Source organism: Capra hircus, chromosome 1 (genome assembly GCF_001704415.2).
Source record: "Capra hircus breed San Clemente chromosome 1, ASM170441v1, whole genome shotgun sequence".
NCBI lineage: Eukaryota > Metazoa > Chordata > Mammalia > Artiodactyla > Bovidae > Capra > Capra hircus.
Window position 1 is genome coordinate 3,815,381 of NC_030808.1, and position 13,398 is coordinate 3,828,778.

Consider the following 13,398-nt stretch of genomic DNA (forward strand, 5'->3'; position numbering starts at 1 on the left):
ATGACCTTGAGAATATATTTTACTTTGAGTCTCATTTTTATTATCTGAAAATTGAAGATTATTTCATTGTTTTCTTTGTAATATTGTGAGTATTAAATGAGCTAATGTTTGTAAAGTACAAAGAATGGCCAGAGTAAACAATATTCTTTAGCTATAAGCATAATTATTACTTTAATAATTTTACTAGTGTATATCTTTTTCCTCTATTTAATTCAATAAAAGTATCCTCATCTTCTAATGCCTAGCATATAAAAACTAAAATCTGTGCTCAACTATATTCTTTTCACATGCTTTATTTTTTTCACAATAACCATTATTTTATAAGATGATGTTTGCTTATCTTTCTCTGCTGCTCCTTCATTGAACTCCTTCATTGAAGTCTGTATTTACTCACCTTCAATACAGCTACATTGAAACTCATTACAGACACATTAGAGAAATATTTTACTTTCTTTTTCATTCATTGCTATAATACCAGATGCTTATTAAGGCAGTAATATGAGATGATTCTTAAACTTGATATGGTCTTATTATAAGTTGAGTTTCCTTTACACTATATTTTTATGCTAAAATGATAACTGAAATAATTTGCTAAAAAAGTTTAATCAGCCTTTATAAAGCAATGCATTGCTTCTTAGGTGAATGCATAATATGAGTACGATAATTTATTAGAACTTCCATTCCAACAGTCATTTGTACCATGAAGAGGCACAGACTCATGTTCTCGCCACCAGTTACTCCTTCTGTCCACCAGACTACCCTAAGATTCTGTTCAGAGATCTTAGGACAGCACTATTTACTAGGCAAGGAAGAGGTTCAAAGAAAGATTGTCAAGTCTTCACATAACTTCAAGTTATCACTATCTTCATCATGTACTTTTCCTTCAGAAGTAAAGATGTAAGGAGAAATAAGATATATATGACATAGTTCTGGATCAAAAGAGATGGAAGTCATTTGAAAATAAATACATTTACTAAGAAAATGGGTTATTTGAAGAAAAAGCTGGTAAGCTGGGAGATGAGTTTAACAACTTGCCCAGGATCCAAGGACGCAGAGATGGCTGGAATAACAACCAGGCCAATGCCGCAGCAATAGTCTTCCAATACCACCTTATCCACTACTGTTGGGATGACATGGTTGGACCAACCCTGTGGTGCTTATAATTGTGAGACAGTCACAAGAACTGCCAGGAAATTTAGGGGAAAGGGTTTATTACTTAGAGGACCTGGAAACTATACAACATACCTGGGGTCATATAGCAAGGTCAAGGGAGAAGGAGTACATATATCTGGGGTTCTGCTTTTAGTGGGACTGAGGGTAAGGGTTACTTGGTCTTAGCCTTTTTTGGAGAAGTTATTATGTAAGAGTGTAGATTCAACATGCAAGAAGAGAAAAAACAAGTGGCTCCAATGGCCAGTCACTGAAATCAGCCAAGAGCTCCAAAACAAAATTGCCTTGACTCTTTATCTAATCATGTGGCTGGCACTGTGTTTGTTCCAGATAGCTTCTTTGAAGTGGATGTCTCTTTGAAGTGACTGCCTGGGTGATCAAAGCTTAAGTCAGGCCCTTGGTTTACAAAGAGAAAAAAGCAAAACAAAACAACTGCCAAGGGTTTACACTATGCTGTGAGAGTATTTTGAAGACATAGTTAACATCCACAATGAGTCCACTTTAAATAAAAGAGATTACCTGCATAATACGGGTGGATCTAAGCCAATCAATTGGAAGCCTTAAATGCAAAAATTAAGACTTCCTAAGGAAGGAATCCATTAAGACTGCAGCACCAAACTTTGCCTGAATTTACAGCTTGCCAACCTTTACTTCCATTTTGGATTTATCAGCCCCACAGTCATGTGAATCAATTCCTTAAAATAAACACATATAAACATACACATATACACACTGCATTTATATCATCTATATCTACATATACTATTGCTTCTCTTAATAATTCTTCCAGTTTTCTATGAAGGTTTCCCAAGCTGTGCTAGTGGTAAAGAACCTGCCTGCCAATGCAAGAGACATAAGAGATGTGGGTTCAATCCCTGGGCGGAGGGCATGGCAACTTGTTATGAAGTCCAAGCTTGCTCTGCTGACTGCAAGATAAGCCAATGAACCTGAAATGAAGTGCTGGAACTAGGAAGGGACTTTACTCAGGAGCTGGCTGACTGAGAAGACAGCAGGCTAGCACCTCAAAATAATCAATTTTTAGGGACCTGGATGTTAGATCTTTTATGGATCAGAGACGAGGGGAGGTGAGGAAACAAAGTAAAAAGACCATTTAATTCCTGCAAATATCTCCTAGAATGGCAAGCCTCAGGTAGGGGATGTGTCAGTTTTACTTCTTACAGTCATTTCATGGGTGGTGTTAAATACAACATCTCTTGTCATATCAACAAACAAAGATGTCACATTTATCTATGATTCTGGCCTCCCCAAATGAGGAGGCACCAGATGCTGAGCTATTTGCCATGCAAAGAGTTCAAGAATGTCACAGTCCTTCACAGGTGGGCAGGGTCAGGCTAACTCTCTGAGGCAGGCCATTATGTATGCCTACAAACTGGCAAGATAAGGGTTAAAGTCACAGAAGCAGACCCAACATAAATTCAAAATTAACTCTTCCTGTTACAACCCTACTCCAGTATTCTTGCCTGGAAACTCTCACAGACAGAAGAGCTTGGCGGGTTGCAGTCCATAGGGTGGCAAAGAATCTGTATATACTATTGCTTCTCTTAACAATTCTTCCAGTTTTCTACAGGTGATGAAAATTTCCCTAAACCAAGTCAAATCACCACTTGGCCCTTAGGGTTAGGACATGAGATCAGTGGTTAGAACTGTTCATTTATTTCACAGGGCTTGAGAGGAGGGCAGACTGTACGTTATTTCCCACCTGTCCCTGAAACACTAGACACAAAAATGTTGGGAGAATAAAGAAAAGAAGAAAACAAAGAGATAAATCTGGAGCAAGAGATAACGTGACAAGAGAGCAGGCTTCTGGAGTGATGCAGGGAAAACCACGGAACCTATGAATGAAAACATTCCCTGCCAGGTCAGTAAACAAAGGACGTTGCAGCTTCCGGGAGGGAACTCAGGATGGAGACAAATGGGCTGCACGTTGCCAAGCCCTCAGGTTCTGTAGCCATTCTCATTGGTACAGCCCGAGGGGACTCAGGCTGGGAAAGAATAGGAAACTAACCCTGGATAGCTGAAGTGCAGATGTCGTCTTCCCCTATATAGAGAAGTGTTCAGTTTAGTAACTTGAGATGTCTAGGTTTTCTTTAACTAACAGTAATCTTTTGATGTTCTGACTGCCTGGTCTTTGTTGCAAAACTTCCTATATATCCTCAATCCTCCTTTCCTGCTTCAGAGCAGTCCCTCAGGGCCCTCTGAGAGGTTGCCTCCCTGGATTGAAGCCTTCATAATGTCCTCCAAATAAAACATAGTTCTCAACTTTTAGATTGTGCTTTTTTTTTTTTTTTTTTTTCAGTTTACAAACCCAGGAGACAGCACATAGTGAGGGAGATTCTAAGAACAGATGTGACAGAGATGAGAGACAGTGACTAAATGGAAATGGAAGAGAAGTCACCAAGATCAATCACCTGAACAAAAGTTATGCCCTAGGCTTTCCCTTGTTCTAAGTGTGTTGGAGAAACACCATCTGGGAGTGGCTATCTTCTGTCCCCTCTGGAGGGTTCTCTTAATCAGCAGTTCAGGCAAGCGAAAAACAAACAGGCTCTTGAGTCTCTTCAGTTCAGTTCAGTTCAGTCACTCAGTCGTGTCTGACTCTTTGCGACCCCATGAATTGCAGCACGCCAGGCCTCCATGTCCATCACCAACACCCGGAGTTCACTCAAACTCATGTCCATCCAGTGGGTGATGCCATCCAGCCATCTCATCCTCTGTTGTCCCCTTCTGCTCCTGCCCCCCATCCCTCCCAGCATCAGGGTATTTTCCAATGAGTCAACTCTTCACATGAGGTGGCCAAAGTATTGAAATTTCAGCTTTAGCATCAGTCCTTCCAATGAACAGCCAGGACTGATCTCCTTCAGAATGGACTGGTTGGATCTCCTTGCAGTCCAAGGGACTCTCAAGAGTCTTCTCCAACACCACAGTTCAAAAGCATCAATTCTTCGGGCGCTCAGCTTTCTTCACCGTCCAACTCTCGCATCCATACATGACCACAGGAAAAACCATAGCCTTGACTAGAATGACCTTTGTTGGAGCCTAACCTCAGACGGTAAAGTGTCTGCCTGCAATGCAGGAGACCCGGGTTCGATTCCTGGGTTGGGAAGATCCCCTGGAGAAGGAAATGGCAATCCACTCCAGCACTCTTGCCTGGAAAATCCCATGGATGGAGGAGCCTGATAGGCTACAGTCCATGGGGTCGCAAAGAGTTGGACACGACTGAGCGACTTCACTTTAAGTTCAGATCCAACCGGTGCAGTTAGCAGTTGTGGTGTCTTTAGGCGTGTTACCACTTAAGTGCTCTGAGTCATCAGAGCAATGGGAGTAACAACAGTATCCACCTCACAGGGTGGCTATTAAATGAATGGATACATGTAAAGTCTCTGAACATGATAATATGAATAGACACTGTTTTTACTATTATTATTACCAAATTTGAGATATGTCTGTTCCAGGGACTCAGTTGAAGTGGTTTTAGCACTTTAAGAGAGCCTGGTTTTGAATAATGGTGGATGTGACATTTACATAAAATATCTTCTTACAGAAGATGTCAGAAGCAGTCATATATAATTAGTGAACCAAAACAATCTTTTGAAATACAGTCAGGGTATTACCTCATGTCGTAGAGTCAGTTTATGGGAATCTAACCAGGGTCACATAAAAGCCAAAGCTTTGAGAATGGAAAAATTACCCCTAATAGGCACAACATTGATTAAAGGGATACTGACTTAAAATGTGTTAACATGTAGTGATCTTGGAGAGGGAGCAGTGAGCCAGGGCTTGAAGTGAGATCTTAGTTCCCTGTAAAGTGACTGGGTAAGCTGGATAAAACTAGGAATCCTAGCCACCATCCACCAGGGGCTGGAGGCTAGAAACAAAATTCCCCTGGCCTTTGCCACTACTGAAAAATGCATTTCTTAAGGAGGCAAAACTGTCTAATCAGGTACAAAGTTTACTATTAGAGACACAGCACAAAAGGGAGAGCACACAGAGAAGCAATTTTCTTACTTAAGACAGAGGCAAGGCAGAGACACACACGTGGAGAGAAAGGGTGTGGGCGTCCCCCTGAATGAGGAGGGACTCAGTAAAGAAGCAGTTAAATCATTTATATAGGACAGTTCTTCTGGGCCTTTATTTGCTTTTGGCCAAATATATGTTTTCTTTCCCATGCTTGACCTACCTTAGGATACTCGCCAACACGCAGATGCAGTATATTTCCAAAATGCATTTCAGCCCAGAGGCCCATGGGAGGGCCTTGTCATCAACTATGGAGTGGTGCCCCTTCCATTCTGACTCCCGAGGAGCCTTCCTGCACTTGTAGGAAGTGTCTCCCTTGCCCCAAGGAGGGGAAATATGTGACCTCTTGATCTTTTGCTCAAAGACGGGTTTGGCCGTCTTTGTCTCTGCCATGTGCCGTGTGTGTGTGTGTGTGTGTGTGTGTGTGTGTGTGTGTGTGTGTGTTAGTCGCTCAGTCGGGTCCGATTCTTTGCAACCTCATGAACTGTAGCTCCCAGGCTCCTCTGTCCATGGGATTCTCCAGGCAAGAATACTGGAGTGAGTTATCATTCTTTTCTCCAGGGGATCCTCCCATCTCAGGGATTAAACCTGGGTCTCCTGCATTGCAGGCAGATTCTTAACCATCTGAGCCACCAGGGAAGCATCTTAGTGTCCACGGGAAACTAAGAAACAGGAAAAGCCTGGCTACTTATCTGGTTAATTTACCCCATTTCTGTTGCTATTTCAAAGTGTTAATAGGAGGCTGATTGTAAATGCCTAACTTGCAGCACCCCTATCTCCTATCTCAGGAAATGCAAACAGGAGGAGATTTTTAAGTGTAGGACTGGCACCTATCTATCTCCTGCCTTGGGGGAGTCCCTCCCTTGCTGGAATCCAGGGAATGTTAAAGGGACTGGGAGGCTCAGATGCCATTTGAGATGTAAAGACTAAAGGCTTTACTAGTCCCACTCCTGAGGATTTGCAGTCCCTGTGCTGAGAGAAACAATGAAGCTCAAGTAACTGGACTTTTACTCCTCATCTGGATTCATCCCTGTTATAGAGCGTGAGCTGTGGTGATTGGCAAAATCCAGGCCTCCCCAGAAGCTTTGCAGTGGGTGCTGCGGCCTTGGTGGTTTCAGTCGCCATTCTCATTTTGACTGTGGAGATGAGAACTTTGGAAGACAAGGTAAATTATTCTGGCCTCTGTCAGGTCATGGAAATTTCATGTTCCCAGCAATCAATTCAACACCCATTAACAAGATGCTAGCATTTTTGATTTATTGATATAAGAGTATCTTTGTGCCATCACATTTGTAGATCAGAATTTTTAAAGCATGACATTTCCCCCCCAAACAATTTCAGCAAGTAATGAGTATTTAATTGTTGTAGACTAAACCTCAACTTTAATATCTTGCAAATCACATTGCAATCTTTCGAGCTGCTTAATTTCCCCCTCAGATATATCAAGTTTCTAAAGGATTAACTTATAAGGTACTCACTACTAAGAAGTGTGGTGATGGTATTCAAAGGACATTATTCTTCTGGTGAATTATGTCTTGAGAGGGTTATTTTCAGTTATGTTCCTTCTAATGAGGGCTTTTTGTTGCTATAAGCAGTCTTTTATTTATTTAGTTTTTATTCTGAGTGGTAGGAAACATAGAATCACATAACATTCAAAACCGAAAAAAAAAGCAAATGTACAGTTAGTATCAACAGCAGCGTGCGATGCTGGTGAAAAAAGGAATCAACAGCAATTAAAACCAGTCAAACCAAGCAAACAATCAAAATGTCAATTTTGCAACATGTAGAATAATATTCAGTCATTTATTTTTATTTTTTTTAGATATTTAGATGCATTAAATATTCAGGCTCTGTTGTTGTTCAGTTACTTAGTTGTGTCTGACTTTGCAATTTAGGCTCTGAGTAAAAATAAAATCTATATACACAGCAGAAGACATAAGAATAAATGGCCACTTAATCACAATAAAGATTTAATAGCAAAGAACATCAAGATTATGGTATCCTATACAATGTAGTTCACCCACTGATTGCATTAATTCTTCAATTGAGAAACTCAGTTTCACCTACAGCTCATTTAGCCTCAGGGTTGTGTTTGTGCAGTAACCTTTTAACATTTGCTTGACATTGATCCCAATTTTCAATTTATATCTTTCACAGTGACTCTGTGAGTCATATTTTATATATTTTTGTATTTTCAGTTTGTATATAGTTGTTATTACCTTAAAACGGCTAATGATTCCTGAATATCCTTCTGTGGTGTTGACTAGGCCTTCCAAATGAGCAATGATATCTTATTTTTAGTAACAATCTATGTTGTTCTTATAGACACCTTATTATGATGACTAAGTAGACACAAGGGTTTTTGAAAACCAATTTAAGTGCTGTAGCTGTTGTAACACCTTTTTAACTCTTAGAATTATATCTTTTATTGACTTTTAGAAACACCAATAAATAGTCTATACTGACTTTGTGTATGTTAGTCGCTCAGTTGTGTCTAACTCATTACAACCCCATAGATTGTAGCCTGCTAGGTTCCTCTGTCCATGGAATTCTCCAGGCAAAATACATGAGTGAGAAGTTGTTCTCTTCTGCAGGGGACCTTCCCCATCTAGGGATTGAACCTGGGTCCCTGCATTGCAGGCAGATTCTTTACCAGCTGTGCCACCAGGGAAACCGTTGTGATTATATCTGCAGAGTTCATATTTTTCACCTTTATTTCAGAGTAGCATAGTTTAAGCACCATATGTCATGCTCACATGTTTATATTCCTTCCATAATTCACTGAACCTCACTTTAAACATCTGTGAAAAAAGGAATCAATGTTGTACTCATCTTATAACCAAGATATTTTAATATTCTATGATCCTGTTTTTACCATTACTAGATATTGTGTTTTTTTTGCATGTTCAATTTTTAGTTTGTAAATAAAACCAAATACCTTTAGTATATATTTATATACCATCTTTTGATTTAAAACAGATGGCTCAGAATTGTTATTACAACTAAAAATTATTACAGATATATGGGCTTTTATATGTTTTTTATTTTATCTTAACAGAATTTCATGGAGTGTCGATTCATTGTCTCTATTAGTTGCCTGATTATCTAATAAAGTGAGCAAAGTTGCTCAGTCGTGTCCGACACTTTGCGACCCCATGGATGGTAGCCTATCAGGCTCCATGATCCATGGGATTTTTCAGACAAGAATACTGGAGTGGGCTGCCATTTCCTTCTACAGGGGATCTTCTCAATCCAGGGATCGAACCCAGGTCTCCTGCATTGCAGACAGATGCTTTTCTGTCTGAGCCACTAGGGAAGCCCCGATTATCTAATAAGTAGCCTATAAAATCTATGAGGAAAGTGGTACAACTTTCAAGCCAAATATATGTTTTCAGCTTTACCTAAAGTAAAAGTCAAAAAAGACTTTAGTGTTTACTGAAGAATCTAATGAATATTTAAATTCACGACTTGAAATAACTTGGGTTAACTGATTTTTATTTTCAAGACATTTCCTTACCCTTTATGAATTGATTTTTATTGCTAAATATAAAACAAGTGAGCAAGTGCTTTTTGATGAGTTTGAGTTACAGTGCCTAGCAATTAGTTACTCTAGCTGGCCTCAGATTTAATCACCTGGGATCAATTAATTTGAATTTAATAAAAAAAATCACCATTTAAAGCTAAATAACTTACAGCAACATGGATGAACCTGGAGAACATTTGACTAAGTGAAATAAGCCAGACACAGATAGGCAAATACTGTGTGATATTACTTACATGTAGAATCTAAAAAAAGTCAGATTCTTAGTAACAGAGAATAGAATGGGAATTCCAGGGGCTGTGGGGTAGAGGAAATGGGCAGACTATGGGCTGGGACTGGAGAAATTGGTCAAAAAGTATAAATGTTCTGTTACAAAATGAGTATGTTCTGGAGACCTAATATATAGCATCAAGAATATGGATAATAATACTATATTGTAAACCTGAAAATTGACGAGAGTAAATTTCAAGTGTTCTCACTAAAAAAAAAAAAAAAAAAAAGGCAAAAAACCCCACAAAACTGTGAGATGATGCTGTTATTTTGTCTCTAAGTTATGTTTGGATCTTTGGCACCCCATGGACTGTAACCCACCAGGCTCCTATTTTCATTGGATTTTCCAGGCAAGAATACTGGAGTTGGTTGCCATTTCCTTCTCCAAGAGATCTGCCCAACTCAGGGATCAAATCACATCTCCTGCATTGGCAGGTGGATTCTTTACCACTGTGTCACCTGTTGTCCAATACCAAACATCTAGTAGGTGGCAAAGTCAAGATTCGAATCTGGATTCACAATCCATGTTTGTTCTGTATTTAACACCTTGCTGTTCCCAGAGAGAAGGTTTCAGTTCTGATATTTAGGATAAATTGTGGGTTGCAAGAGATGGTAGATTGACTTGTCTTTGCTGGCTAACGTAAATTGGTAAGACTCAAGAAATCTAGAAACAAGAAAAAAAATAGGAAAAATGAGTTTTGTTTAGATCATGAGTTTTTCATTGGCACACACCTAGGAAAAATTAAGGAAACTCTAGTATAAACCAGTAATTTTGGGCTCCAAAATCACTGCAGTTGGTGACTGACTGCAGCCATGAAATTAAAAGATGCTTACTCCTTGGAAGAAAAGTTATAACCAACCTAGATAGCTTATTCAAAAGCAGAGACATTACTTTGCCAACAAAGGTCTGTCTAGTCAAGGCTATGGCTTTTCAAGCAGTCATGTATGGATGTGAGAGTTGGACTGTGAAGAAAGCTGAGTGCTGAAGACTTGATGCTTTTGAACTGTGGTGTTGGAGAAGACTCTTGAGAGTCCCTTGGACTGCAAGGAGATCCAACCAGTCCATTCTAAAGGAGATCAGCCCTGGGATTTCTTTGGAGGGAATGATGCTGAAGTTGAAACTCCAGTACTTTGGCCATCTCATGCGAAGAGTTGACTCATTGGAAAAGACTCTGATGCTGGAAGGGACAAGGGGCAGGAGGAGAAGGAGACGCCAGAGGATGAGATGGCTGGATGGCATCACTGACTCGATGGACGTGAGTCTGGGTGAATTCCGGGAGTTGGTGATGGACAGGGAGGCCTGGCATGCTGCGATTCATGCAGCCTCAAAGAGTCGGACACGACTGAGCAAATGAACTGAACTGAACTGAAAATAAACCAACTGTGAATAGTTTTCTATAGCATATATATTATATATATAATAGTAAAATATATATTTTACACTAGTTGAAATACATATTAATGATACTTTGTGTTTAACTGTCAAACAGAACCTATAATTTTGAGTTGAGAATGGACAGAAAATTTATTTTATTAGAGGAAACTTCATGAGGCTCAGAATTGCAACAGTAGGCCTAGGTCTACTGGAATATAAGCTAAGGAAGGACAGTCATATAAGCAACACGCTAATCTTATGTCATCTCCTCTAATCCTTTCTCTTTCACCATGGGATATATAATGCTTCAAATTCTATCAGATAACTTTTAAGGAAGGTAAATTTTGCCAAAATTTTCCCAAGGAGAAAAAGAAATTTCATGAGAGATAGCCTAGGTGTTTGGAAGAAGAAAATTTCAAAGGATAATCTAGCAGGAATGCCTCATGTCACCCCTCCCCTCCCCCCCCCAAAAAAAAAAGAAGGGGAGAAGAAATCTTCCCTTTATAGAACATCTCTCTAAGGTGTAATGTTACTTTATGGGCTTCGGAGGTGGCCACTATTGGTAAAGAATTCACCTGCTAATGCAGGAGTCACAAGAGATGTGAGTTCAATCCCATGGTCAGGAAGATTCCTCTGGAGAAGGAAATGGCAACCTACTCCAGTACTCATGCCTGGAAAATCCCATGGACAGAAGAGTTACCCGGAAAATTCCATGGACAGAAGAGCCTGGCAGGTGACAGTCCATGAGGTCACAAAGACATTACTGAGTGACTGAGCACATGAATACAATGGTGTCTAACATAAAGTCTAGATTCTCTGTGCTGAGTGGTTGGATTATCACTAGAGGGAAGATGGTTTGAACAGCAGAGGTCACATAAATGAATTTAAATAAATGGAGGTAATAGTAAAATAATATTTGAAAAGAAAGTTGTGAGTGTGGTTCAGTTCAGTTGTTCAGTCGTGTCCAATCACTTGCAACTCCATGTACTGCAGCACAACAGGCTTCGCTGTCCTTTACCAAATCCCAGAGCTTGCTCAAACTCATGGTTGGTGACGCCATTCAACCATCTCATCCTCTTTCATCCCCTTCTCCTCCTGCCTTCAATCTTTCCCAGCATCAGGCTCTTGGCTAATGAGTTAGCTCTTTTCATCCGGTGGCCAGAGTATTGGCGTTTCAGCTTCAACATCAGTGCTTCCAATGAATATTCAGGACTGGTTTCCGTCAGGATGGATTGGTTGAATCTCCTTGCTATCCAAGGGACTCTGAAGAGTCTTCTCCAACACCACAGTTCAAAAGCATCAATTTTTTGGCACTCAGCTTTCTTTACAGTCCAACTCTCACATCCATACATGACCACTGGAAAAGCCATAGCTTTGACTAGATAGACTTTTGCTTGGAAAGTAATGTCTCTGCTTTTGAATAAGCTATCTAGGTTGGTCATAGCTTTTCTTTCAAGGAGCAAGTGTCTTTTAATTTCATGGCTGCAGTCACCATCTGCAGTGATTTTGGAGCCATCCAAAATAAAATCTGTCACTGTTTCCACTGTTTTCCCATCTGATAGCCATGAAATGATGGGACCAGATGCCATGATCTTCGTTTTCTGAATGTTGAGCTTTAAGCCAACTTTTTCACTCTCCTCTTTCACTTTCATCAAGAGGCTCTTTAGTTCTTCTTCACCTTCTGTTGTAAGGGTGGTGTCATCTGCATATCTGAGGTTATTGATATTTCTCCCAGCAAACTTGATCCCAGCTTGTGCTTCATCCAGCCTGACATTTTGCATGATGTACTAAGCAGGATGACAATATACAGCCTTGAAGTGCTCCTTTCCCTATTTGGAACCAATCTGTTGTTTCATGTCCAGTTCTAACTGTTGCTTCCTCACCTGCATACAGATTTCTCAGGATGCAGGTCTGATGGTCTGGTATTCCCACCTATTAAAGAATTTTCCACAGTTTGTTGTGATCCTCACAGTCACAGTCTTTGAATAGTCAATAAAGCAGAAACAGATTTTTTCTGGAACTCTCTTGCTTTTTCAATGATCCAGCGGATGTTGGTCATTTCCTAGCTGGTTCCTTTGCCTTTTCTAAATCCAACTTGAACATCTGGAAATTCATGGTCCATGTATTGCTGAAGCCTGGCTTGGAGAATTTTAAGCATTACATTGCTAGCGTGTGAGATGAGTGCAATTGTGTGGTGGTGTGAACATTCTTTGGCATTGCCTTTCTTTGGGATTGGAATGAAAACTGACCTTTTCCGGTCCTGTGGCTACTTCTGAGTTGTCCAAATTTGCTGGCATATTGAGTGCAGCACTTTCACAGCATCATCTTTCAGGGTTTGAAATAGCTCAACTGGAATTCCACCACCTCCACTAGCTTTGTTTGTAGTGATGCTTCCTAAAGCCCACTTGACTTCTCATTACAGCATGTCTGGTTTTAGGTGAGTGATCACATCATCATGATTATCTTGATGATTAAGTTCTTTATATATATATATAAATATATATATATATATATTTCTTCTGTGTATTCTTGCCACCTCTTCTTAATATCTTCTGCTTCTGTGAGTGTGGAGAGAATCTATTTGATATTCTCAAGATTCAAAAGCCTCTAGTAATCCATGAGGCACATCAGTTCAGTTCAGTTCAGTCGCTCAGTCGTGTCCGACTCTTTGCGACCGCATGAATCACAGTCCACCGGGCCTCCCTGTCCATGACCAACTCCGGGAGTTAACTCAGACTCACAACCATTGAGTCAGTGATGCCATCCAGCCATCTCATCCTCTGTCGTCCCCTTCGCCTGCCCCCAATCCCTCCCAGCAGCAGAGTCTTTTCCAATGAGTCAACACTTCACATGAGGTGGCCAAGGTACTGGAGCTTCAGCTTTAGCATCATTCCTTCCAAAGAAATCCCAGGGCTGATCTCTTTCAGAATGGACTGGTTGGGTCTCCTTGCAGTCCAAGGGACTCTCAAGAGTCTTCTCCAACACCACAGTTCAAAAGCGTCAATTCTTC